A 26,526-nucleotide genomic window follows, 5' to 3' on the forward strand; every position below is an offset into this window, starting at 1 on the left:
TAACAGAAATGTTCCATGAAATGCTTTCGTCTAAAGCCGGCCTTACACGTTCTTGATTTTGTGAAAAACTACCGTTATATGAGTTTCCATGGTATTTTGTGAAGTACAGACACATAACGATTGAAAGTTACTTCTAAGGAAGCTATATTATTCCTGCTTTCACTAGCGTACGCAGAATATTTTTTTGGAGGTGCTTGAATTGTAAAGTAAGATATTACATAGGTGCGTTTTAGGGGATGGGCGTTACACTCTACAAAATATTTCGTAATTATAGTTTTGAAAAGTTGTTCCAAGACAGAAATGGAAATGGTTGTCATTTTCCGGTGCGTTTACGTTTACCACTTTGATTTTTCCTGAGTTCTTGCAATTTTCATTTGAAAATGTTGATTCCAAAATTTCTGGAGGGGCTGTAGCCCCATCAGCTCTCCTGTCCATACGCAAGTGACTATATTCCCACTAATGACGCCATTTCTCGTCAACCAATACCCGTTCGCCATTCTTGGTTGATTCCCTTGCTAACCTCACTACAAACAGAAAAATGAAATCAACCGAAGTTATTTTAAGCAGTTCAAATGCATCACTTGATACAACCATGTGTAAAAATTCTTGGCTGCTTGGCTCGTCGTTTATTCAGACATTTAATCCAATGTATTTTTAATTCATCAAGAGAAGATGACGTAATGTGTCAAGAGAAACACCCTGATGCATTTTTGTTCAATCTAAAATGTAATGCATTTTTTCCCATGTAATAGTGGTCATCATAAATTAAAGTGAATGATTTACTTTTCTTTAGTAATGGTTATCCAGACAGAATCGTCCTTGTGAAATTCGAGACGAGTCCTGACCGAGACAGACGTCTGTAAAAGCGAGACTATATCGAGACTTATTGTACAGTGTGGCGCACGAAAAAGTAACCCGAGTCAGCAACATATGCTATACTGACTCGGGATACTTTCTCGTGCCCCACTCTGTATGATACTCTGTCTTGTTCGAGACTTTGGTATGAAATTAAAGCCTGAACCAAATTTGCTTTACCAAACTCGAGTTTAAGTCCACTTATCGCACAGATAGGGTAATCGGAACTGGACGTACAATATAAAGTGGGATCCTTCACCTGGTTTCGAACCCGAGGCCTCTTGATTACCACTAGGCCATCAGGAGAACCTGTACATATCAAGCGGATATCCATATGATTATTATAGATGTATTTGTTTATAGTTAGGGTCTATTGAAAAATCAATCCATTAATGGCAATGGGTCTGTTTTGAGTGGTTGCATGTATTCGGGATGAAATCTTGTTTTTCGAGAATTCGTAGCGTCGTAGAAGTCAGTATATCTATTTGAGACGAGAACGAGTCAAATCGAGATGAGATCGAGACAATGCCAAGTGTTATCTCGTCTCGTTTCGATACCATCCTTGGCTTGTTTGCTTTAATCCTAGTAATGATATTCTTGCTAATTTGTCACTTAAAATTTGAAGAAACATTTTAAAAGCATCATTCGCTGCATTCCGAAAAAAGGTAATATTTATTCCAAACATCAAGACGGACTAGCTTATGAACCCGGAGCAATTTGGTTACATAAGGAAAGAACTTCTCATATTACTATCTGATGAATTTTCACGTGATATGCTATTTATAAAATCAGTTACATTTAGCATTATTACAGATTTTACACAGATTTTGCAAAATGCATGAAATTTTCTGTGTGCATCTTTGGGATTTATAGTCTTAATGATGAATTTCCATGTTGACTCGAGACAGCGAAATTCGACGAATTTCTGAAGAAGTAAGGACAATTTTCTTCTAATCCTGTTGTGTGTTGGGACAAAACCACCCGGTGTTCCAACTCTCTTTCAACCAGCTCATTATACTATAACCGCGAGGTCCTATGGTGAGTCTGCCGACGAGAGCAAGGTTGCCCTATCAAGAACAGTGAAAAAAAATACGATATTTCATGTAGAAATTAATTAATTTTCGGAACGCTGATGCAGCAAATGAAAATATCAGTCAGTGATTCTCTAAAAGCATCCTTTCTCAGTGTTCAGTTTAAACTTCAAAATTTTCTGTCGACTGGTTCTCGAGATAATTGTGACCAAATTTACCCCATAAGCTTACATGGTAAAAATGGTCAAATCTTCGTAGGGATAGGAGATCGCCTTAAATGTTAAGAATAATTCTATATATTAGCAGTTGACAACTGTTTATCATTGCGAGTCAAGTAAAAAGATGACGTTTATTTTCATATTGGACCTACTTCGATATAACAGATTAGAAGTTAAGACGAAACCAAGAATCAGGTAATCCAACAACAGCAATAGTCTCGTTATTAAACCTACTAACCACATTTAGATATTTAACAGGACTGCACATGTAGTGTAATAGTATGTGTGTATGTGTTTATTAATGTAATATGTCGCATCATATTTGTATGTTACAGTAGTGTATCAACTGCACCATATCTTGCTCGCATATTTCTCTAACAATTATCAGACCAACTTGTTAGACAGCACATTCTAATGGTTGATTTTTAATATACTTGTTTGTTGGGGTGTTATTGTGTCATGTAAGAATGTTATGCCTTTTAGTTCGTCTGTCTTACAAAATAACGCGCGTGTTGTATTTCGATTTAAGCATTGTGCAATCAAAGCCAATTGGCATTTTGTATTTTATAGTTCACATCACCTGCGTCTACAATTTAACGATGTGCATTGTGCAGTGGGATATTATAATCAAAATTTTAATAATATTATGAAGCATTAAGGCCGACAGAAAAGTTATACAATTAAAATATCAGGATAAATATTGATTTAGAATTGTCTAAAGAATTATCACCTCTTTTACTATGTCCTTTAATAAATACTAAATAAAGGCTTGTAGGATAATAATTCATTTGTCAAACTGCCATTTATAAAAATATAATTAGGACATTTTAATGGCATTACTGTGAAACAATGATCTGGGAACAGATAATAAGTACAGTGATATTAATACATGTGTACACGTTGAAGAAAAATCTCACTTATTGTTAACTGATGTTGATAATGTTCACTTATATTCTATGTGATTTAATGATACTATTAACACATGTACTGTAGTACATGATATAAATTCAACACTAATATTGAGAGAAAAATTAAAGCTAGTACCATACCTTTTATCAACCTTTTATCTTCTATGCATTATTCTCGAAATATTGTCTTTGAATGAAGCAGTTATTCAGAATAATATTTTAGCTTAACGACATACGTAACTGGTATATTTTCCACGGATTATTATTTGTACAGGTACTCTCATTAAACTTTTTAATAGTAAGTTTAATTAGGAAACATGATTCAAACATAGCACTAAATATAAATAGATCTAAATGTGCACAAATATCCTAGAAATAAAATTTTCTGTTGCTGCTTCTCATGCCTTTTTATCTGAGCTTGTAAGAATTGTACAAGGGATATAAAAATTATATAACAGACTTAGAAATTGATTGAGCAATGTTAAACTACATCGCTGGATTCCTTAATATCCATCCTTGTTTTGTTCGAATGTGATTCACGTAATTTTTCACTTTTAATAAGTTCTCACATTAGTTATTTCCATAATGTGTAGTTCAGCTTGAGTCTCTCTTTATTTCACTTGAATCAAAATAACACTTCATGACACTGCAATTTAAGTGGTACTATAATATTCACTGTTCCCTTGTTTAGTATACATTGTGTAATGCATCTTTGTTTACTGAACTTGAATTTCAAGTTCATACAAATTTTAGATGTTCTTCAAGGCTTTTTAAGCTTACTTATAAATGTTAATGCAATTTCATTTGACAAACAACAATATAACGTATATTTATCTCCAAGGCCTATATATGTATGAAAAGATTGTCGTTAATATGTTAATACAGGAGAACAAAAAGGATTCCGTCGAAATGACTAATAAAAATTGGCGTTCAATTTTACAACCTCTTTAGGAAGTATTGTGTGTGTATGTAAATTCAAAATAGCTTGCATTGCTCAGAGTATTACAAATTACTTTTTGCATACAATATAATAATAATATATATTAAAATGAAATTTGTAGCTTAGCCACTAAGTGGTACAAGCACAAAACAGAAATATTAATGGAAACAGTTTAAAATGCCCAAATGTATATACGAGGTTATATCGCTTACTGCTTGCTACCTGTAAAACATGCATGATTTTTCATTAAATGATTGAGTATAAAATGACTGAAAAAGAGTAATTACATGATATGAATTTAATATTCAATATTTTCCCTGTAAAAATAATTCAATTTCGGTCATTAATATTTTGTTTTGTCGGTACAGTTTTCTTTTTGTTTTTATTTATATCTCGAAAGAAAATTCCATTTCCTTTTATTTATTTTTATTTTTCTCTTTCTTTCCTCCAGTACAATATTCCGGCCGAGGGGAGAGTACCTGACTACGTGGAGAATAATTGCCAAAACTTCCTGCAGATGGCGTCCCGGTAGCGTTTCTAAACATTTTTTCGTTTCATTCCGAAAAGACAGACGGACGAATTGGCTTGCATTAAAATATAACCTCTGTGAACTTCATATGTGTGTGTAGACTTGTGTCAGTGCGTGATATGTGTGTGTTAGTCGTTTTTGAACACTCGTGAGTGAGTAGTGTAATGTGTTCGAGGTTCATTTGTTTTTTTCATTCCTCGTTACTTAAACGTATACCAAACACATTTATTTGTGTTATTAAACGACATACGTTGTGTTCAGCTGACTTTTTTTTTTGGTCAAGTTTTGCTAACTTGGATTTCAATGCTTGATTCTGGACAAACAAGATTTGCAAATCACGTTATCGTGACTTAGAAATCGGATACCTCTAGTGAAGAATCAACGAAAAGAACTCTGTAATGAACTGTGGTTATTATTATTATTATTTGTTGAAAATAGAGGTAGAAGGCGTGTTAATTAATTCAAGAAATCTTTTGCTTTAAGTGTGTTGATCACTGTACATTAGTAACTGTAATGTGTTCCACATCTTGTTGATGAAAAAAAGTATACGATAATTATACGTAATAACAGTACAGTATTAAAAATAATACTAAAATCTATACATTATGTTGTTATTTCGTATTATTCTATTAGGTTGCTAGTTTAAGAAAAAGTCAACAATTACCTTGGTTGTTAGTTCTGGATAGCAGTGTCTAAATTACACTCGGAGAACTAAATGCATCATATTGATTGATGAACTAAAATTTGTTTTATGGCTTCTTCAAAGAATCTGATTCACATTTGATGTATTTGGGTGTATTTTTGTATGTCGTGAAAGAAACACCAAAGTGCATCATTTGATTCGAGTGAGGATTTCTTTCAGTTCAAGATACACTACAGTGCATCAGTTGATGCGTTTTGATGCACCTTCCTGCATCTTTTTTTGATGATGCAGGAAGGTGCATCAAGGAACATCAACTGATGCATTGAAGTGCATCTCGACAAAGAAATCTTCACTTGAATCAAATTATGCACTTTGGTGTTTCTTTCACGACATACCAAAATACACCCAAATGCATCAAATGTGAATCTGATTCTTTGAAGAAGCCATAAAACACACTTTAGTGCATCAATCGATATGATGCATTTAGTTTTCTGTGTGCAGTTTGCTGTGGGATGATGCTAAGAAATTCGCTCACCTTCTCAGGTAGAAAAATGCACAATATTATTATTATTATTATAGTTAGTAGTAGTAGTAGTAGTATTAGTATTAGTAGTAGTGTCAGTAGTCATTAGTGTACCCAGACTTTTTCTAGGGACGGGCAAACAACCCATAAATTATAAAATTTAAGTTTTTATTTCAAGCCAGAATCACAACTACTACAATTTTAATATTTAATCAAAATTGTCAGTCAAAATCATTGAAGAGGTATTAAAACTTTTGCCATTACACAAAATTTTTGGTAACTAATTTTCGGGACGGGGCACGCTGGATACGCCCATGGCAGTAGTAGTAGCAGAACCGATGACCCAGGTTCGAATCCCGGCCTGTGCATGAGTATTCTTTGTGGGTGTCCCTTCATAATTTCATCATATCATCTTCGTCGCGATTAGCCAAAAGTGGAAGAAAAGCGAAGTAAAATAAACCAAATCAATCAATCAACTAATGATGACTATAGGAAAACACAAAATAATTTATAATTACATAATATATAATGCATTTTGTCACAACTTTTTCCAGGGCCATTCACTGTTCTGTTGGCTCTACTAATTTTTAAATTATTTTTATTCATTTTTGAAAACTTACTAATCCCATTATACAGCAAAGTTAACTATTTATTATAACGCTAATATTTCAATTTCTTGAATACTATTATTATTGCCTTATTATTGATGCATACAGAACCAAAAATATGTGAATTAACACAATCATGTAGGCTATAGACATACACAGAAACGTAAATGCATCATTTGAAATAAACAAATGCATAAAGTCTGTAGCGCAGACCAAACGTTTAAGTGCATCATCGAAAAAATGCAGGAAGGTGCATCAAAACGCATCAACTGATGCATTAAAGTGCATCTCGACTGAAAAATCCTCACCTGCATCATATGATGCACTTTGGTGTTTCTTTTACGACATACATAAATGCATCAAATGTGAATCCGGTTCTTTGCAGATGACATAAAACACACTTTAATGCATCAATCTTATGAGTTCTTGTGCATCAATCGTTAGATGCATTTAGTTTTCTGTGTGAACCAACATGCATGAACTGCTAAAGATGCATGTTTGGTGCATCAAAATACACACAGGAATGCATAAAAGGTGCCTTTGTCAGCTGTTGTTCGGAATGAGACACCAAAATGCATCAATTGAGATAATACACAATCATTTCAAAGAAACCAAAATTAGACGCTTAACTGTGTCATTTGAAGCATGCATCGCCTTTGATTTGATGTATTTCGAGATATGCATCAAAAGTGTTAGTGTAAAAGCTTTCCCGCTTCGTGTCAACTTGACATTATTATAAATGACAAATATATATGAACACTTACTGTGTTTTATTTCTATTCTTGCCATTTGTTTTGCATAATTTTATCGCCTTGTAATCAAGGGGTCCTGAGTTCGACTCCCGGTGGAGTCACATTGCACGGTGCTTCGTATCCCACTCTAAACTGTGTCATCATCACGACTTTAATAAGTAGACAAAATAAAAATGTGTATGGATAATGATAACTAAATATTAAAACTCAGAGTATTATAGGTTAAGGCAAAATAATTTGAAATTAAAGAAGGAATGATGAAGAGAGAAAAGGCATTAACCTGTGACCTGTTCCATAAAGTCGAAACATTATGCAAGGAACGTATGCTGTGTTTGAATAAATCAATGTTTATGCATATGTTAAAGTAAATTATGTGTGAGGGGGAGGGGGGAGCATTAAGTTATATAAAGTTTAAAAATATCACACAAATAGCTACTACATTTTTCTATATCTTTTAAAATATCACTTGAAGTGTCAATTAGCTACAACTGAAATCATACACTTCATACTACGTTTGATGATACAGATATTTATATTACACAAGAAAAGATGGACAATATTCAATCATAGTGCCTAGCGTACATTCCACTCCCGGCCAAAACAATTGCACTTACCTTCGTTCCCAAAACTTGGGAGCTGTTAACCTTTGACGCAGATGCGGAGGGAATTTCCATAATGACATCAAAGCCACAGATTTCTGTATAAATGGTAGCAACAGGGGAAACGAAGGTACAGATAAAGAAGCTCCCCTGTGAAGGAACTTTCTGAAGTCTAGAGAAGAGAATTCCCTAAATACTTGCCGCTACTTACACTTCTTATAAATTAGATGAACGAATGTAATATCTACTGTTCATGCTCCCTGAATTTATCCTTCACCAAAGTTGCGAGCTAAATAATATCGGCTGTCTACATTTTCACCCTTCACTGCAAACAAATTACACAAAATAGTTTTACCTTATGTCAAGGGAGCTGACGCACAAAAAATGAGACGCTGAATGGGCAGAAGTGACATCGACTATTAAAATTCCTTAATATTGTGATAATAGCAAAATAAACAACATGTCAAGTCGTTTTATTTGCTTATTTCATGAAATAATGTAAAAGGAAGTAGTTTCTTATATTTAAATAACTTATAACATTTTAAACGTAAACGAAGTTTAATAATTTGTAATCAGATGTGTGCATATTTTAAAGTTTGCAGGTGTTATTAATACAGAGCATGCAATTAGTGGAAGTGCAGTACCATGAAAACAAAACTTTTAATAATAATAATATCGCCATGGCTCAAGACAAAAGATAGGCTATGGGCTCAAATTTTATAAATTCCCCCTGGTTGTAATCATATGGTTTCTATCAGTTGATATTATTAAAGAGAAAACTAAGCACTGTAGAGTAATGATACACTCGGAGAACTAAATGCATCATATCGATTGATGCACCAGAATGCATCGATTGATGCACTAAAGTATGTTTTGTAGCTTCTTCAGAGAATCAGATTCACATTTGATGCATTTTTGTATGTCCTGAAAGAAACATCAAAGTGCATCATTTGATTCAATGGAGGATTTATTTCAGTCGAGTAGCACTTTAATGCATCAGCTGATGCGTTTTGATGCACCTTCCTGCATCGTTTTTTATGATGCACTTAAACGTTTCGTCTGAGCTACATAAACTCTGTAGCTCAGACCAAACGTTTAAGTGGATCATCCAAAAAGATGCAGGAAGGTGCATCAAGGACCATCAACTGATGCATTAAATTGCATCTCGACTGAAAGAAATCCTAACTTAAATCAAATGATGCACTTTGGTGTTTCTTTCACGACATACAAGAATGCACCAAAATGCATCAAATGTGAATCTGATTCTTTGAAGAAACTACAAAACACACTTTAGTGCATCAATCGATATGATGCATTTTAGATTTGTGTGTACCCATTCCAATTCTCTGTTTGGGCCTCCCCGATGGCGAAGCGGTAACCTCGTCGGCTTGTAATCAAGGGGTCCCGGGTTCGATACCCGGTGGAGGCACATATGGTGGTTTGGATCGCACTTTAATTGTAGGTCCTGTCCCGATAAAGTGGACTCCAAACACAATCATAATCGACTCTCCCTTCGGCTGGCAGAACACTGATTTTGAGATATCATCATGGTGGTTACATAAGCCATTATAAAAATAATTATGTGCATCATTTGTATTGCTTAAATGCTTTTTTGATAAGCCTATAAATAGTCTAGGCCCGGATATACTTCTTGAAGAAGTGGTATGTCTGTCGCTTCGAACGCTAGGAGGCCAGCAAATTGCCCAACGCTTCCCCTTTTAATTTAATTAATTGTCGAAATGATGATATTCTTCAGTGTCTGCGGGTTTGGGCGCGAGCCGGGCAGCCTATACTACAATTTTAGTTTGGCGGAAGGTAATGTGATTGGGAGGTCTATGCGGTCACGTGGTCTTACGTCAGCGCGCGGGAAGGGGCGGGAGAGAGGGGTTGGCAGGCATTCGACTCCGCTGTGTAGCTTCCATCGTCCCGCGCCGTTGTTTCCCCCCCGCCCCCTCCCAGTCGGCCACACTTCCCCCTCCCCTGCCTCCGCTGCACCCCTCTTTAGCTGGGGCAGACCGTAAAGCATCTTCAATACCTAACTCACGTATTGCAAGTCGGCAGGCTGGAAATTCACACGTTGGGTATACTGTGGACACACGCAATGTTGAACCGAAGACACCAATATTGGAGACGTCTGTCCAACAACGGGACGCCAGACCAATAGGTGAGTTAGCTAAGATTATAAACTTTCCCTCCCAAAACACAGGAATCTTCAAGTTGTGTCTTTCTCGCGCCAAAACTTGTTCATAATAAGCCGCTACCTCAGTACACACCACTGTTTAAGTTAACCCTATTTAACCAACGTTGACCTCCCCGTCCCATTATCTTGTCGGTATAAATTAAGGGGCATGTTTGCTCTCGAAAGAGGGGCATGTCATTGTCACATGACCTCCCCTCTGTTCCCCTTTTCAGAAGCGACAATTACCCCCCTCCGTTCTTGAAAGCGGGTTTATTATGATTTTTATCGAGCTATTAAGGTTACACGTTATTGCCTTTCACCAGTAGCGCATGACACTAAATTTGGGATTTGTTGTTATAACTCAAAGCGCCAGTGCTTGGGCTGTGTGATAAGCCCGCTGTTGTGAATTATGTCACTCTTACGTCCCCGGAAGTTGTGGTATGTTTGCGATGATCCTGAAACTCGTTGGTCACATTACTTCCTCCACATCTATCATCCGAAGTCTTCTTGCCCCACCCACTCAAATTTATCACCTTACCGTTCCTTCCTACATAATTACACTGTAGCCTATTCAAATTAGTTCTGGTGCAACGCCGATCGCTGCTTTGGAATTTGGAACCACAAACCCCCCATTGCAAAGTTTAAATATTTAAATTTTCACTTTGGGACTGTCGTGTATTCTTGCATGAATGTCGTGGTACGACCAGTATTTACCGGTTTTGGTCTTTTGTGTTCTTGCAAAAAAAGATAGGTCTTTGGAATTAACACAGGCGAAATCTCAATGTCATCGAATTATTTATTTTCACTTTAGTCTTGCGTGAATATCGTGTGGTACGACTAGTATTCACCTTTTTTTATCTTTGTGTTCTCACAAAAAACGATAGCTCTTTGGAATTAACACAGGCAAAATCTCAATGTCATCGTATTGTCTTCATTTCACACTTGTACTCTTATGTTTATACAAAATGACAAAGGTTTTCTGAAGCCTTTTAAGCTACTTGTTGTACTATTTAATTGTAGCGAGTTGGATCATAAACTTACAAACTGCCACGTCTGGTGTATAATAATCAAATCGCCCTAAATAAGCTGCAAATAACCAATCCAACTTGCACTGTATGTGTGAAAGGGGAAAACTGCAGCTCGAAATTAAGGTACTGACGAGAAACAGGACAGTGTTTCTTCGTTGGGTCCGAATGAATTGGAAATTAGAAGCACGTGGTTTCTGGGTTCCGGTGCCTACAGGTTAACCTTTTTTTTTATTGTTTTGTCTTTCATTTATGCTGCTCTCCCCCCTCCAGCTCTTACACGTCTCAAGTTCAGCCCTAATAGACCGGAAATATTTGACTTGGTTTCTGGGCGCCATTATTCCGATTTATGGGACATTATCACGTCATGGTGGGCGTACTAACCCAGAACCAAGTCGGCGCAGGGAAATGCCTCCTCCTAACACCACATTAGGCTCAAGTGTTGAGAATGATTTCACCTCCTACTGTTTTATAAATGCCTTAAGATGATTAGAATCCCTTAATACATTTCCGGAAGATTTTTAAAATGTACTTAGAATGCAAGAATATTTACATTTTAAGGTATCTTTTTGATAGACGAAATCGCAGGACTTTTACTGGAGGGACATAAAAATTATATATTTTTAAAAACAGTTTTTGTTTTAGTTTTGAGTTAGCGTGTATATGTTAAAAATATATATCCGTTTTTAATTAGTGCTTTTTTTCTAATTTACTCAACTTTCGTAACCCTCATTTATACCTCTAAATCCTGTTTATTATTTGCACTATTTTTAAAAATTGGTAAGCTTATGGTAGCATGCCAGTACGAATTTCTAAAGAGTGAAACAATTTAGCAAACATCCCGCACTTATTTTGTACGAAATATTATGAAAACAGAGTGACAATGCCCTTGTGAACAATTCAGTTCAATTATGTTTCACCTTAGTTCTTGCACTAAAGTATACTTTTCCTTGGATACTTTTAGTGACATGATTTATGTTGAACATTCATCGAAATACCTGCTGTGCAATTTAGTGTTTGATCGGTCAGTTAGCGTCATTTGTTTAACCACTGACTTAAGAGCTTATAACTTAATTAAATAACTAGTAAAAAATAGTTTTTCTTTAGGTTTTAACCATGGATATCTAGTTTCTGTATGCGAAAATAACTGCTCAAACCGGGATCGTTTTGTCATATTTTCTTAACGTAAAAGAGTTGTTTTAAAAAAATATATATTTAAGATATATTTTGAATGAAAATTTTGTAATTTTCTTTCAACAAATTATAAATAATTCGTCCGTAAATTAGACTGGAATCAGACCCTTACTCTTAAATAAATTCGCGGAGATCCAATGGCAGAATTATTGTAATTTAGTAAATGAACAGCAGAGGAAAATAATCATAATCAAGATATTAATAAACCTAAAACAATGCTTGAGCAATGAAGCAAATGCATCTAAAAATGTCATTGTACATTATTTTCCGGATTAATAAATTTCAAAGTACAAACTAATCAAAAAGTGCATTAGAAAAGTGCACAGGCTACTTACTAATTCATTTGAACGAATGCGTTTGTGGGGAATTATTGATGAAATTTATTACCGTTTTAACCTCCCCCCCTTTTGCACAGTCAATAGTTTGGTTCTTATTCTAAATTATTTTTGCGATCCCACCTCTACAAATTATCATTTTGGGCACGATATTGTGAATTAAGAAAATAGAAGACACGTGCTAAACAAAACGCTGTAAATCATAATAATTAGACGAGGAAGAGAGAAGATAAACAAGAGTAATTGCTATAATGGTTTGATATTAAGCGATTATTATGATAGAAATATATGATGTTCAAGTGACAACAGAATGGATAAGAATTCTTATTAAGCTCACTGCACATGATTTTAAATGATAAAGTCATTAAAAATTGGCCATTTTCAGCAATTATAATACTGCAAACTGGGCCATTGTATTGAAACTGCAAGGGCAAAAGTGAGTTAAAAATGCACCTGCCCGAAGAAGAAGAAAGAGTGTCCATTTAGTAGCCTGTGGTTAGCATAGAACCTGATTGTGGTCGTAAAACACATCATAAATACGAGCAGTCATTATCGCTGAAAACAACTTTTACCGTTTGCTAAACTCGTCCCTGGTCAGACACCCCAACATGTACAGGTCTACAACGAAGCACATTTTTACAGCCAGCTTATCACGACGCAGTTGTGCATTGTTTGGTTTCTCAGTGTCTTTCCAGAGTTCTTTTTTGTGCTTTCAATAGATAGCAACAAGAAAGGAGCTGCGTTATTCTTTTTTTTTTTTTTTTTAGCCTCCCTCGCACAGGAGGAAAAGGCACCTTACAAACTGAAGAAAAAGCTAAGTTGGGGTCTGGGGAAGCAAGACGATATGGTCAAATAGTGAAACACTCCCTTGGGGCTTTTTTACAAGCGTCTGTTTTCTACTCTGGGGAACAACAGCTGGTTTTAAGACTTTTTTTTACTTCTTTCATCGACCCTTGAAGGTTTAGGTTGTGATTCGCAGTGGTGTTGAGTTGAGCTTGTATATTTGCAGGCGATTTCTGTTAGTTTACTGCCGCGTGGAGTTTACGAACGAATCTGTATATTTTCGCGCGTGATCCGTAAAGAAAAAGTAGTGAAACATTATCAAGATGTTTGTGTGTATCATGCTCTTGCAACAGTGAGAAATGTGTGTTTATTGTCTTTAACTGAATTCAGAAATGTGCAAGGGCAAAATAAGGTTCAGTATTGTGCTAATCTCATACCACAAACTACACAAGAACGTGTAATGAAACAACAGGAATTACGTTTTGTGAGTTAGCCGACACGTGTGCAACTGTTGGATGTGGTTTCTTGCTGCCTGCAGACATGGTTCTCAGAGCGGATTTCACGCCGCCATTACGAATGATCACCGTGCCGAGGTAAGCTATGGCTTCTCGTCAATTTATTCTCCAATTTTTCGCAAATACTCACTTATTTACTACCTTTGGATGGACTCTTCTGTGACAGAAAGACGCGCCAAGGCTTCAGCAACGCGATCATAACATCACAACCCTGCAACAAGAGCTTAAAAGTAGATGTAATTGGTGATAACGAAACACACTTACCCATCGCTCGCTTCGGCGGTGATTTAAGCCTAACTCGGGTCGTAGCTCTTCCCCTCTTTGTCACACACCGCCCGCCAACCCACCCCGTATCTATGGAAACGGCATGGCGGTCGGCAGGCTTTTCAGACTGAGGCGCGTCATCAGTCAATAAACTTACGTTAGAACTGCCATTTTCTGTCCGGATCCTCTATTGTTAAGCTTATAAAATACAAGGACCTTCCCAGGCCCACTTCTATAGAAAAAATTCCGGAATGCGACCATATTTATGGTGTTACGTCATCGTTTCGTTTACATTACGCGAGTTACTGCCCATAAAATTCTAAATATCCCTTACAGAAGATTGATTAGTCAAACACAGAAACAAACATCTATATTAATTGTTACAACGGTAAAATTAATAAGTAAATATAACTAGATACCTTAAATTTTTTAATTGCTAACAAATCTTTAGTATCATTAAATCGCATAAAAATATTTTTAAGCTCAGCATTGAAAGTAGATAAAACTCTTCAATGACTACGAGAGTGCAAAAAAATTCATTTGTAAATGTGATTTATTTATTTGTTAATAAGAGCTATATTTGCACACACATCTAATGGAAGCTATTACGAATTATAATCCGATCATAACGGTAACCTTAATAATTTATGTGTTGTTTTTCATTTATTTATTTGCAATATTGAAAACAAAATAAAAATTACAGCATAAAAGAATCAAAATTTCAGCATAAGTAACCAAGGATTTTCAGGGCTAGGTCTCTTCACTAAAAATTGAAAAGTTACCTGCAAATTACATAAGTATCTCTCAGGATTTGACTCAAAACGTATTCATGATGTAGGCCTACTATTTAATCACTTAAAAATAAATTAGACCATGAAAAAAATACAGAAAGAACCCAAAATATATTTTTTTTTATTTCTATCATATAGAATGGCTTGGAAATTATTGTTTTTCACAATAGTGTAAAATAATTTCTAGAAAGTAGCCAGGATGGAATAATATTTATTTCATAAAATATTTTTTTAAATAGCCTATGTATTTTACTAAAATTGAAACTAATGTTTTGCTTCAATAAATATGCCAAAAATTGTAAAGAATAAAGAAAAACAACTCAAAATGTTCCAAATGTCTAGATTTCAAATCTAATATAGTAAAATAAATATTGTATAGCAGTTTTGAGTTTTTTATTTTTGCAAAAAAAATATTAGAATGGTACATACATTAGAATAAGGAATTTAGAATTATCTCTTGCATAATTTTTAATATTTTAGAAGGCATGCAAGCTTTTACTTGCAAAACATTGTTTTGGTAGAATATATTCTGCAATATGTGCCTTTCAAAAAAATAAAAAATAAATATAAATTATGTCATGAATAACCATTTTGACACTAATAACTGTGCAAGTAACGATTTTTTTTCTATGTATGATGCTTGGTTTAATGCTATGAAAATTAGTGCATAAACTTTATTTCTCTTGAGTACTAATGAATTGCGAAATAACTACTTTTGAATTTTTATAAAATTAGATTTTCAGCAAATTTCGCAGCTAGCCAGCCCCATTTTTTCAAGAGAGAGTTGGGTGAAAACATAAATAGATTTTACCATAAAGAAACATAATTTTACTTCAGATCAATTTCAGATCCACACATAAAATTTGACACATTTTCAGGTTTATCTCATATGTCGTTATACCAGTAGTTACGTTAAGCAATAATTAGTGTAGAAGATCTGTATTAATGTTTTATGGTTATTTTAGCATATTTCAGCAATTTTCCTTCCGACCTAGCATTTTTCAACGTTCAACTGAATTATTTCGCACATTAAATGAATAATTTATGGATTTTACATAATTTTACTGTCATATCATCAGTTTTGCATAATAAATGCTCGAAAAATGCTCGTTTATAATTGCAATATACACATAAAACATGCATTTATGTGTCATTTCTTGGTGTTTCAGAGCAGTGAACATGTCTGAATAGTAATTATTGTGTTTCAAATCAATAACGTGCAACATTTTCAAGGTCCACGGTTGTTCAACGCCATTGTAAGCTATATCGGACGAATGCATTCCACTGTCATGGTGGATGGGTACTAAAATTAATGACATTTATTCGTTAGATTGATTTATGATTTTTGCTGTGAGTACGTTTTGATAGCATATTTATTCTTGCGGAAAACTTCCAGGATGTAAAATGTAATGTGAAACCAGAATAATATTTTGCACTGTTTTTTGTGGCACTGTGCAGTTGAATTGGGCAAATGCTGCAGAAAAACACTTTGAGAGTCAAAAACGTATTTAGAATGGGTCTCCCGTAAAATTAATGTTTATTTGCTGTTTGTTGTGACTCGACTATCAATTGACATTGTCTACTAACAGTAATTGTAATTGCATAAAGATAATAATATGAATTTCATTTTCATCAACTGGAATATTATGCGCATCGAAAGGTTGTTATGAAGGAGTTCAGAACGCCGGTCCCCCCTTAAAACTATTATTTATTGAAGAAAATAGGCCTAATATAAATATAAATTTTCCCGGCCGACCTCCGTGGCGGAATGTTTAGTACATCGCGCCCCAACGCCAAGGGTACCGGGTTAGAATCCTCATCGTCGCGATTAGTCAAAAGTGGCAGAAAAGCGGTGCTAAATAATAAAAATGAAAATAGTCGAATAAATATTTCCCTCCATTTTTCTACCTATTCAATATTCTGTTTCAGCAACTGCCCCCGCCCACTCGTAAATTTATCAGGGTCCGCCTATCGATGGAATTACACTCAGGGAACGAAATGCATCATATCGATTGATGCACCAGAATGCATCAATTGATGCACTAAAGTGTGTTTTATGTCTTCTTCAAAGAATCAGATTCACATTTGATGCATTTGGGTGCATTTTTGTATGTCGTGAAGGAAACACCACAGTGCATCATTTGATTCAAGTGAGGATTTATTTCAGTCGAGATGCACTTCAATGCATCAGTTGATGCGTTTTGATGCACCAGAATGCATCTTTTTTGATAATGCAAGAAGGTGCATCAAGGAACAGTATGATGAACTTTGGTGTTTCTTTCACGACATACAAAAATGCACCCAAATGCATCAAATGTGAATCTGATTCTTTGAAGAAGCCATAAAACACACTTTAGTGCATCGATCGATGATGCATTCTGGTGCATCAGTCGATATGATGCATTTAGTTTTCTGTGTGTACGGACGTTTTTCTGTTCTCACGTTTGCTTTTTGACATTATTTTCCTTGGAAATACAATTATTTTATTACAATTCCTTTATTACAATGATTTTAATTATAAAAAAATGCAAGCACGCCGTATAAACAACATCATAAGATAAAGGACTTCCAACACCTTGAGACTTTTCTTTTCAACTTCTGAAACGAGTGAAGTTTTATTTTTACCACTTCCTTTTACGTACATGCAAATGACATAACGCACGAATTGCATATGACAATTCAGCGTGCAATGTGTGAAGTGCAAGGATCGTAAGGAAACGTATAAACGTACGATACCTGTCAGATGAAAGTAGATAAAATATGATAAATGAAGCCACGTTCTCGCACTTACATATAAATTTCTCATTATCATCTCGTTGACTATATAATTAATTACTTAAAGTATCGTTCTTCACTAAATTATAATGAATATTATTGGAAGATTCATGAAGGATGTGCAGAAAATGTCCCACGCGCAGAAACATTTCTCACGAAAGTTTTACCATCATATGTCATTGTGCTCGCGGACGTTTTGCATAATTGTATTCATCAACCTTATTCTTTCTTTTTTTGGTACAAATGTCAAGTTCTGTTGGGAAATTGTTTAAGGGCAACAAAATTTATGCCTTCCAGCATAAAAACAACAAAACAATGAGACACTTCGCTATAACAAATTATGATAATGAAAGTGCAAGATAGTAAATTGCACCAAACATGCACGGAAAGTTGCAAATATTGTATTTTCTGTAAAAGAAAATGTATATTGTAAAAAAGACATACTAAGTTTTTACAAATTATTGCTTCATATTTTTTTCTGATAAATTACATACAGAACTCGAAATATCTAAAATCAAAGTTGATGATGCACTTTTTGATGCATCACAAGGAACAGCAGTCGATAAAAGTACGTTTTTATGCATTTCTCTGAATTTTGATGCATCATTAGCAGTGTGTTACTAGTGTCAGCACATTTGTGTCACTTGACACATTTTTGATTCTGTGTGTGTCAAATGCGAGCATGTTATGCATTTGTAAATTTTAGTAGCTATGACACAGTCTAACTTTTCACGAAACTTTTACTACTATTATTTGTAGAAACTGAATACTTGGAAAGTCTCAACATGACTTGACATGTAAAATGGGCATAAAATTATAAGAAAATCATATTTAAAGAAACAAATGGCAAATGGGTAATGTGTTTGTGAATACATGATGCCAATAGCTAGGGAGACAAATTTATGGTAAATAAAAACTGAGGAGAGCTGTAAATAAAATGTTAGATCAGCGGTATATACCAGCGGTGGAAAAAAAAACAGACTAATGTTATCGCTGCTACAGCTAGCAAGTTCAATAAACCTGGAAGTTGAGTAGACATTCGGGGAAACAAAGGAATGCAGCTTGACAGGGAGCGAAGTTTTCGAACTGAGATTATGTGCATGGGAAATCCAAATTTGGAGCGTCTTCCTGATGTGATCGAAGATAAAATGTTCTTCAGCTGCAAATGGTAGGAAACTTTAGGCAAACGTTTCGTTACAAATCGACAGTTTGAGCGCACAACCTCGATTGTCGGTTTTTGCGTGTTTTCTACTTAATTTGATGATATTTCACGGTTATTTCGTGGAAAAGCACACATTTCGCATTACTTCGCGAATAAAACTCATGCATATTTCATCATTGGGGGTGTAGTTACGTCCAGTATGTTCAAAATTGTATCTTTTTTTCACATTTCGCGATTTCGCGCATCGCGAAAATTCAATGTCCCTACCAATAGCATATCCAGACATGGACCTATTAAGCCCGGGTCCCTGCAGAAATTTTTACCAAATTACAATAAAATCCATATTGTTACAAAAATGCAATAACCTGTTTTTAAATATAGAATTTAGAGGGCTGAGTTCGAAAATGATGGCGAATGATTTTTTGCTAGGTTTTGTGTTATGCAAAGGGATGTAATTGAACCATCCATAAATATTGAAATCATATACCCTATATGTAAGAACCTTATATTTCACAGCTGTGATTACGCCCAGAAACGCAAATGAGGCCCGGTAAGTTGAAATAGAAAAATTACATGCTAAACTCGTTTTTCCTTCATGCTAAGACGCGAAATAACGCATAATTTATTACTTCTAGTGAATGTTACCACTTTTTGTGGATGCATACAGAACTCGAAATGCATCAAATCGAGTTTGATGCACTTTGGGTGCATCATTTGACACAACTGATCGGAATGATCGTGTCTGATGTTTTCAACTTCTGCAATTTTGGTGCCTAGTACCATTTGATGCATTTATGAGCGTATTTTGATGCACCAGAAGTGCAACATTAGCACTTTAATGTGTTTCTGGACGGCAGTTGACAATTTTGCGATCTGTATGTATTCTGTGGAGAATTTAATGTTCGCATTTGAAATTGTTCTTTGTGAGTGTGTCTTCATCAATTTCATCATACCGCTCATCCTCATCTTCGCGATTAGCCAAAATGGTGAAGTCTAATAAACCAAATCAATCAATCAATGTAAACCATGTCAATAAACTTTTTATTGTTCTCTATGGTCACCGGAACATAGCAAGAAATGAAGCAGGGAGAGCATCATTACACTTCTGGCGAATTCGACCCAAAAAGAAAAATTGTTGGTTCGAATCGATGGTAATTTAAATGGTTGTTCGTTCTGCTGTTTTCTGCAGATGCAGTGTAAAAATTCTGCAGAAACCGGGTCTAATGTGACCATCTGTTTCGACCGAAATTTTACACCACACAGAGAACTAAATGCATCATACCGATTGATGCACCAGAACGCGTCGATTGATGCACTAAAGTGTGTTTTATGGCATCTGCGAAGAATCAGATTCACATTTGATGCATTTTTGTATGTCGTAAAAGAAACACCAAAGTGCATCATGTGATGCAAGTGAGGATTTCTTTCAGTCGAGATGCATTATAATGTATCATTTGATGAGTTTTGATGCACCTTACTGCATCTTTTTCAATGATGAGAAAGATGTAGGAAGTTGCATCAAAATACATCAAATGATGCATTATATTGCATCTCGACTGAAAGAAATCCTCACTTTTACGAAATACAAAAATTCATCAAATGTGAATCTGATTCTTCGCAGATGCCATAAAACACACTTTAGTGCATCAATCGACGCATTTTGGTGCATCAATCTGTATGATGCATTTAGTTTTCTATGTGCACGGTCCCGCCGTCCTTATATCCGGCGCGGAGACCGCCTTTATGGCAGTGACCCTCTGTTGCCGAGTTTACTTAAGAAGGTACTCGCGGTCAACCTACCAATTAGCCCTAATGCTTGGGCAAGAAGCAGCAAGGAAACTGGATTTTTTCAAGATAATGTTCTGCGCTGTCATTGGATACTGGGAGATACAACGGCAGGAGACTGTTGCGTACAAGGCAGTAAATGGCAAAACGAACAAAACAAAGCAAATAAATGTAAGCTGTCACATTGGAACCGACACTCTTCCTGCCGTTCATGGCCTTGTTTCACCGACCATCAATTCGAACCAAATTATTTGATTTCGGCCGAATTCACCAGTGCCATGCGCTCTGTAAACTTGATTTCATGCGTTGACAATAGTGGATAATAAAGGCCTTAGTGAGGAAATGTGACTAAAATTATAGGGAAATAGCAAAGCACCCGCCACACTTTTCTTCGTTTTTAAAGATGTGTAAAAAAATAAAAATCTTCCTGAATCTCGTTAACAGGGAGGGATCATCCCTTATCAGCAGCTGCCATCTAAAGGCGAGCAAGTAGGGGTTGGGGGGTAGAAGCCCTGAAGATGAATTTCTCAGTTATTATGCAAGATGTTTAATGGAAGTATAATTAATTACCACTATACACTATTTAAATTATATATTTGAAGGATTTCTGGTGGGGCTTCAGTCCCCTGAGCCCCCCCCCCCCCCCTGGCTACGTGTCTGCTCGTTAACATACCCCTTTCACCGTCTTCAATATATTTTCAGCAAAGAGTTTTACAATAATTGAAAGAAAACCTTCGCGACAACCTCTCGACAATGTAAAAATGTATGGAAGAAGAGGAAAATTAATGAAAATAGTAATGAACAATTTACCGAACAATGCTTGTGCATCCCACTGTACATTCTGTACATCAAACTACCAGCACACTAACAAATTTCCTGATGTAATTTGACCACCATCGCCAGAACGTCAGCCAGTTGAAATCGACAGTGTAAAGTTCGGCAGAGACCAGATTCAATGTGACCATAAGGTTAGACGCTATATTTCCACGACTATTATTCAAATGTTTTTTCTTCATAATTTTCTTTCGCACCACACCTTTAGTTTTTCATTTGTATATTGAAATAACATGTCGAATAATAACGTTTTCATTTTACGTGAACTTGCCGCCATTGTTCTGGCAGTGATTTTGCCCTTGCACGCAAACGTGTTTGTGAGTTGAAAAATAACTTTGACCGAACGATTCCTGACTTAGAAGTGTCTAATTTGTCAGATTACATGGTTTCTTCAACGGTTGTAACTATGTCAGAGTACTGGCTGAGTACAATTCGTTTCGGTACGTTTGTTTTGTTGTAACGTTCCTGTGATTATTTTACGTCGTTGCACAAAAAACAATTTGTAATATCTCCAATAATCTAAAAATAAAGAGAAGATAGTGAACAAACTGTATTTAAATACGTAGCAAACGAACGAATGTTAACAGCAACAATAGTTTATTAGTAATTCTAGTCAAATTAGGCCCATTTGTTCCCATTCAAAATTACAATGGCTAACTTGTATTTTTGTGTTTATGGTTAAGATAGCGTACAACCAAAGTTTATGGTTAATCAAACGAATAAGTTAAAATAATAATAATAATAGCCAACTTATCTACTTCCTTGCATGTTCATTTTAAAATGCTCTGTAATGCCCTTGCACATGTTATAAAAAATAATTACAGTATCTGTAAACCATCAATAGAATTTCTCTCTCTTCAAGCCAAAACATCAACTGCTTTGATGTGGGTAGTAATTCTGATTCTGTTAATTCAGTTGCATTGTACCTTTGCGATGAACTGCACATTCACAAAGTTATGTACACGTTGTAAGATAGCATCTCAAAATGGCGCTCCTGCCATGTTTCATTGGACCAGATCTCAGCCAGTCACGTTCAACACATGACTCTCATACGTAGTGCGCGCGCAGCTTTCATGGCGAACAAGACAATATGGCTTCCTAGAGCCCCATATTACTTCTTTCTTTTGTTCCGTTACATGTTCGCTGTGGAGGTTTGGTTCTGTAACACTTAGATAGACTGTAAATAACCATTAATTTGCCAGAAATAGTTTACAGTAGGGAAATACTAACTATTAATTTTCATATTGTACACAAATTTTCACGAACATTTTCGCGAGTCAGTGCGTTAAACTGTTTCATCTTCCTTCATAATCCATGTTCTATTGTAACGGGATGTCGTTGCAGCATAGCTTTGTTCGATTGAATGGTGCTGTTCTCTTGTAAAGTAAAAGGTTCAGGGTACGATTTCTCGTTTGAGCACATTTTACTTTTGTTCGGTTCCGATTCGATTATCTGAAACTTCCGTTTCACAGTTTACATTATTTTACTATCACTTAATGTGAGCAGGTTTGTTAATAACATTTGTAAAACTAAGATCGTCAATTTCTATTGTCATCCAACTATACCGTATCGTAAAATACAGACCAAATGGTATGTTGTAAGTTATTGAAGCTACACATTTAAATTTAAATTTGAACAATTTGTATGCGCATGCGCTCACGAAAAAAAAATGATTTTGTAAATTAACAGGCAGTTACATTTAAACGGTGGAATGTTGCAAATGTTACGGTAACATCTATAACAGTTTACTTCAGTTTACTCAAAATTCAGATGTTAGTTTTCTGCAACAAGCTTGTTCCCGTGAAATGCAAAACAAACCCATTAAAAACACACCAGAAATACTCAAGAATTGACCTATTTAGTGTTTCAGTCCCTTCTTAGCAAATTAAAAATGAAGATTTCGCATTTGGAATTTATGCACTTTAATGTATTACTGGATTCAACATATTTGTCAGGGCCTGCTGTAGGGAGGGGCTTCAAGGGGCCGCCCCGCACCAAATATTTTTTTTTTTTTTTTGCTGTTTATTACGAGTTTATAGGAAGCTGATGCTTCCAATTAAGTAACTAATCTGATTTTTCATGACTTAATGAATTGTTTTGACACCCTTAAAGATATTCAAAATTACTGAAATCATATGCTAAGCATAAAAATCATGTTCAATTATTTCTATCAAAAATAGTTAATATACATAAAATCGTGAAGTAAAAATATTATTTTGTACGAAAGAATGTAAATTCACTACATCGTTAAAATTCAACAAAACAATTATGGTAGAGATTGTTGTTAGCTATGATTAAAAATTTCACTTTGATACGTGAGATAAATGTAATAGTTTGATATTTGAACACACCTAGTTTTGTAATTAAATATACGCTTCACTGGCACATCGGAGATTAAAAGTAACACTTCTTTAGAAACTTTTATTAACCTCCCATAATTCTTGGTAATAATGTTTATAGTGAGGTTGCATAGAACACCTCTACTTTAGACTAAGGAACAAAATTCTATAATTGTGCCAGACCTCTGACAAAATATGGTTATAGGCTCCGTGTAAATTGTATGCCCCGGGCCTCGCACCCACCCATGGCCGGCCCTGCAATTGACACATTTTGGATTCCGTGTGCATTATAAACATACCACCATTAAGCCTCGTTTGCATGATAACCAAAAACTCAATATGCTGACCAAGGCAGAATTTATTTTATTTTAAACTAAACGTTACGTTTCAACCTTCTAGCAAGGTCTTCTTCAGACTTTGTACCAAATACAAATTAAATCTGTATTTGGTACAGATACAAGATTAATATAGTATCACTCAGCGATACTATTTTGTGAGATAAAAGAGTACGTGAAGACTGTAAGAAAAGGTGGACAATAAGATGTTATAAAGAGGCATGCATCAATCTTTGGGTTTCTTCTTTTAATTGTAGTCTTTTTTCGTCTAACAACATGCTCAATGTACGAAAACAATCATCAATTCTTTCATCTTTAATATTTATCTTACAAAGTATCAACTTTCTTTTGAAGGCTGACACCTTGTCCGGTTCCCTTGCTGATTGTAGAGATAGATACATTCAGTAAGGTACGACTGCAGTTTCTGTCACGGAAGATGACATGACCAAGAGACAACAAACGTGAGTTGCAATAATACAGAAGAAGGTATTGATTTTTTTATAAACACTCAAACTTCATAAATAATAAATACTTTTTTACTTTTTCGAAAGTTCTCGTGCCTTCCCTGAGAAATTTCTCTAATGTCTAGAACAGGGAAGTTACCTTGGTTCCTGTTCACAATACCCATGAGCGTCGGGAGGGGTGGTCGAACGGGTCGGTGGACCCCCCCCCCCCCCCCGGAAATTGACATCGTTAATTTAAAGATACAAGAAAAACGAAAGTTTGTTACTCTTATTGTTAAGAACAGAAATAAAGTTCATTTAGTTAGTATTCGAACAGAATAATCAAAGTAAAAAAAAATACAGGATCAAGGTTATATTCCACCATTTCATCCAAAGAACAAATGGTTCCACAGTTTCAAAATTCTAATAATTACAGTTGTAGGTGAGAGGTCATAGAACATACTTTATGAAAAAAAAATCCCCCTAACATTTAAAGCCTTTTCTTGAACGAGACGTGCAAAGGTTAATATCAACATGCATTTCAGATACTAACTGCATAAAATGCAAAATGAATAATGCAAAATAGTTGAGCTGGTTTTCACTCGAGTCTCAACTATTAATAATAATAATTATTATTTCGAATAAAATTTGTTTCTATTATTGTATAATGACATTTATAAGCATGGTAATAATACTCATTGTTATTTTTTCTGCTATTCAACTTTTATCATTTGCCCGATCCCCCCTACAAACATTTCTGGCGACGCCTATGACAATACCATATATTGTTTGCATAAAACAGTACAACAGTCTGGGTTAGGATTGATTCTCGGTGAGGTGAGGTAACAGACTGCAAATCGTCCCCCCCAACTGCAACTTCTGAATCCGCTTCTGACCAAACATACCGAACTAAAAATGTCTGCAATTGTAAATCAGTGACTTGTATTTGCAACATTGAGAGCATTCGGACTTCCTTTTTTTTTAACGTGAGGAGCTTTAAAAATGGTTTCAGCTGAAACTTAAATGAAAGTGGGTCCTCTCGGGCTTTGATGACAAATATGAAGGCAGGTGTGAAAGGAAGAGCATAAGGAGCTTGACACTTTGATCTCCGGTGGTTGGAAACATGTCACTTCCTTTCGGATGCGGTGCCAAAAGAGTTCATATGTTCCCGGCCAAGAAATATGCACAAGAAAATAACATCCGTAGGTTTTACCGATCCGGGGTGCAAAAGTGGTAGTTCGTCTTGAAGTACAGGGTACGCTGTTACAAGTTTGTGTGAAATTCGCAATTATTCTACCGTTGAAATTTCACGGTCTGCCTGTTAATTTACAAAAATGGACGTAACCGGTTTTTTTCGTAAGCGCGTGCACATTCACGTCGTTACCTCCCTGTGATGTAGCCAGTGGCGGCAATCAAGGAGGGCGTGGGATGCAGTTACCCTCCACTTTTTGCCAGTTTTGCCCCCGCACTATGCTAAATCTTATCTACCAAGTGAAAGTAAACTGTCCTTGAACCCCCAGTTTTGGAACCGAATCGCCGCCACTGGATGTAGCTATAGTGAAGAGTAACTATGACGTCGGCAACTGCTTGAAATATTAAATACACACATTCACTCATGCATATTACATATATATATATATATATATATATATTTAATTTATAAATGCTGTATATTATTAACTATGAAGGATTACATGTCAGGCAATGAATATGCATTATTCTGAATGCTCATTCGCTACACAGATTTTCTCAATTAATATGGTTCTGCGTTAAATGAAACACAATACCATTACAGATCAAGATCATGATTGCATTTGATAACAACATGTCTCAAATTTTCGAACCTGAAACTTCTTCTGTTTTCAGCTAGAATAGTCTTATATTCAAAAAACACGTCCCACTTCGCAAGATACAAGTGGACTGTATTTTAGGGCAACAAATTCAGACACATCAAGTTCCAGATGATCCACACGTTGTCCATTTGCGATAAGAAACTTACACGCGGCGTTGCCAGCTTAGTCGATTGTTGAGGTGAGAATGACGTAATTACTTGCTAAATTTCATACAATCCAGGAAAGAAGAAAGACAGATAAGATAAAGAAAAGAGAAGAGAAGCGAGGAGAAGAAAAATAAATACAGTATATGCTCGGTGTTGGTTGTG

At 35.5% G+C, this 26,526-nt stretch overlaps 2 protein-coding genes across 4 annotated transcripts in view; both read left to right on the forward strand.

The window, feature by feature from the left end:
- LOC145978259 (homeotic protein ultrabithorax-like) overlaps positions 1-5,045 on the forward strand; it is a 487,109-nt gene extending 482,064 nt beyond the window's left edge. For both annotated transcript variants that reach the window (XM_083110758.1, XM_083110759.1), the window contains one exon: positions 4,404-5,045. The gene's annotated coding sequence lies outside the window, so the exon portion shown is untranslated. The remainder of the gene's footprint in view (positions 1-4,403) is intronic.
- A 4,620-nt stretch (positions 5,046-9,665) lies between these two features.
- The window catches only part of LOC145978280 (uncharacterized), a 523,367-nt gene continuing 506,506 nt past the window's right edge, over positions 9,666-26,526 (forward strand). The window contains exon 1 of one of the 2 annotated variants that reach the window (XM_083110800.1): positions 9,666-9,770. The gene's annotated coding sequence lies outside the window, so the exon portion shown is untranslated. Of the gene's footprint in view, positions 9,771-13,531; positions 13,716-26,526 lie in introns of those variants that run through there. The other variant, XM_083110801.1, reaches the window with a different exon arrangement.

This window comes from Lepisma saccharinum, chromosome 24 (assembly GCF_977018435.1).
Source record: "Lepisma saccharinum chromosome 24, izLepSacc3.1, whole genome shotgun sequence".
NCBI classification, from domain to species: domain Eukaryota; kingdom Metazoa; phylum Arthropoda; class Insecta; order Zygentoma; family Lepismatidae; genus Lepisma; species Lepisma saccharinum.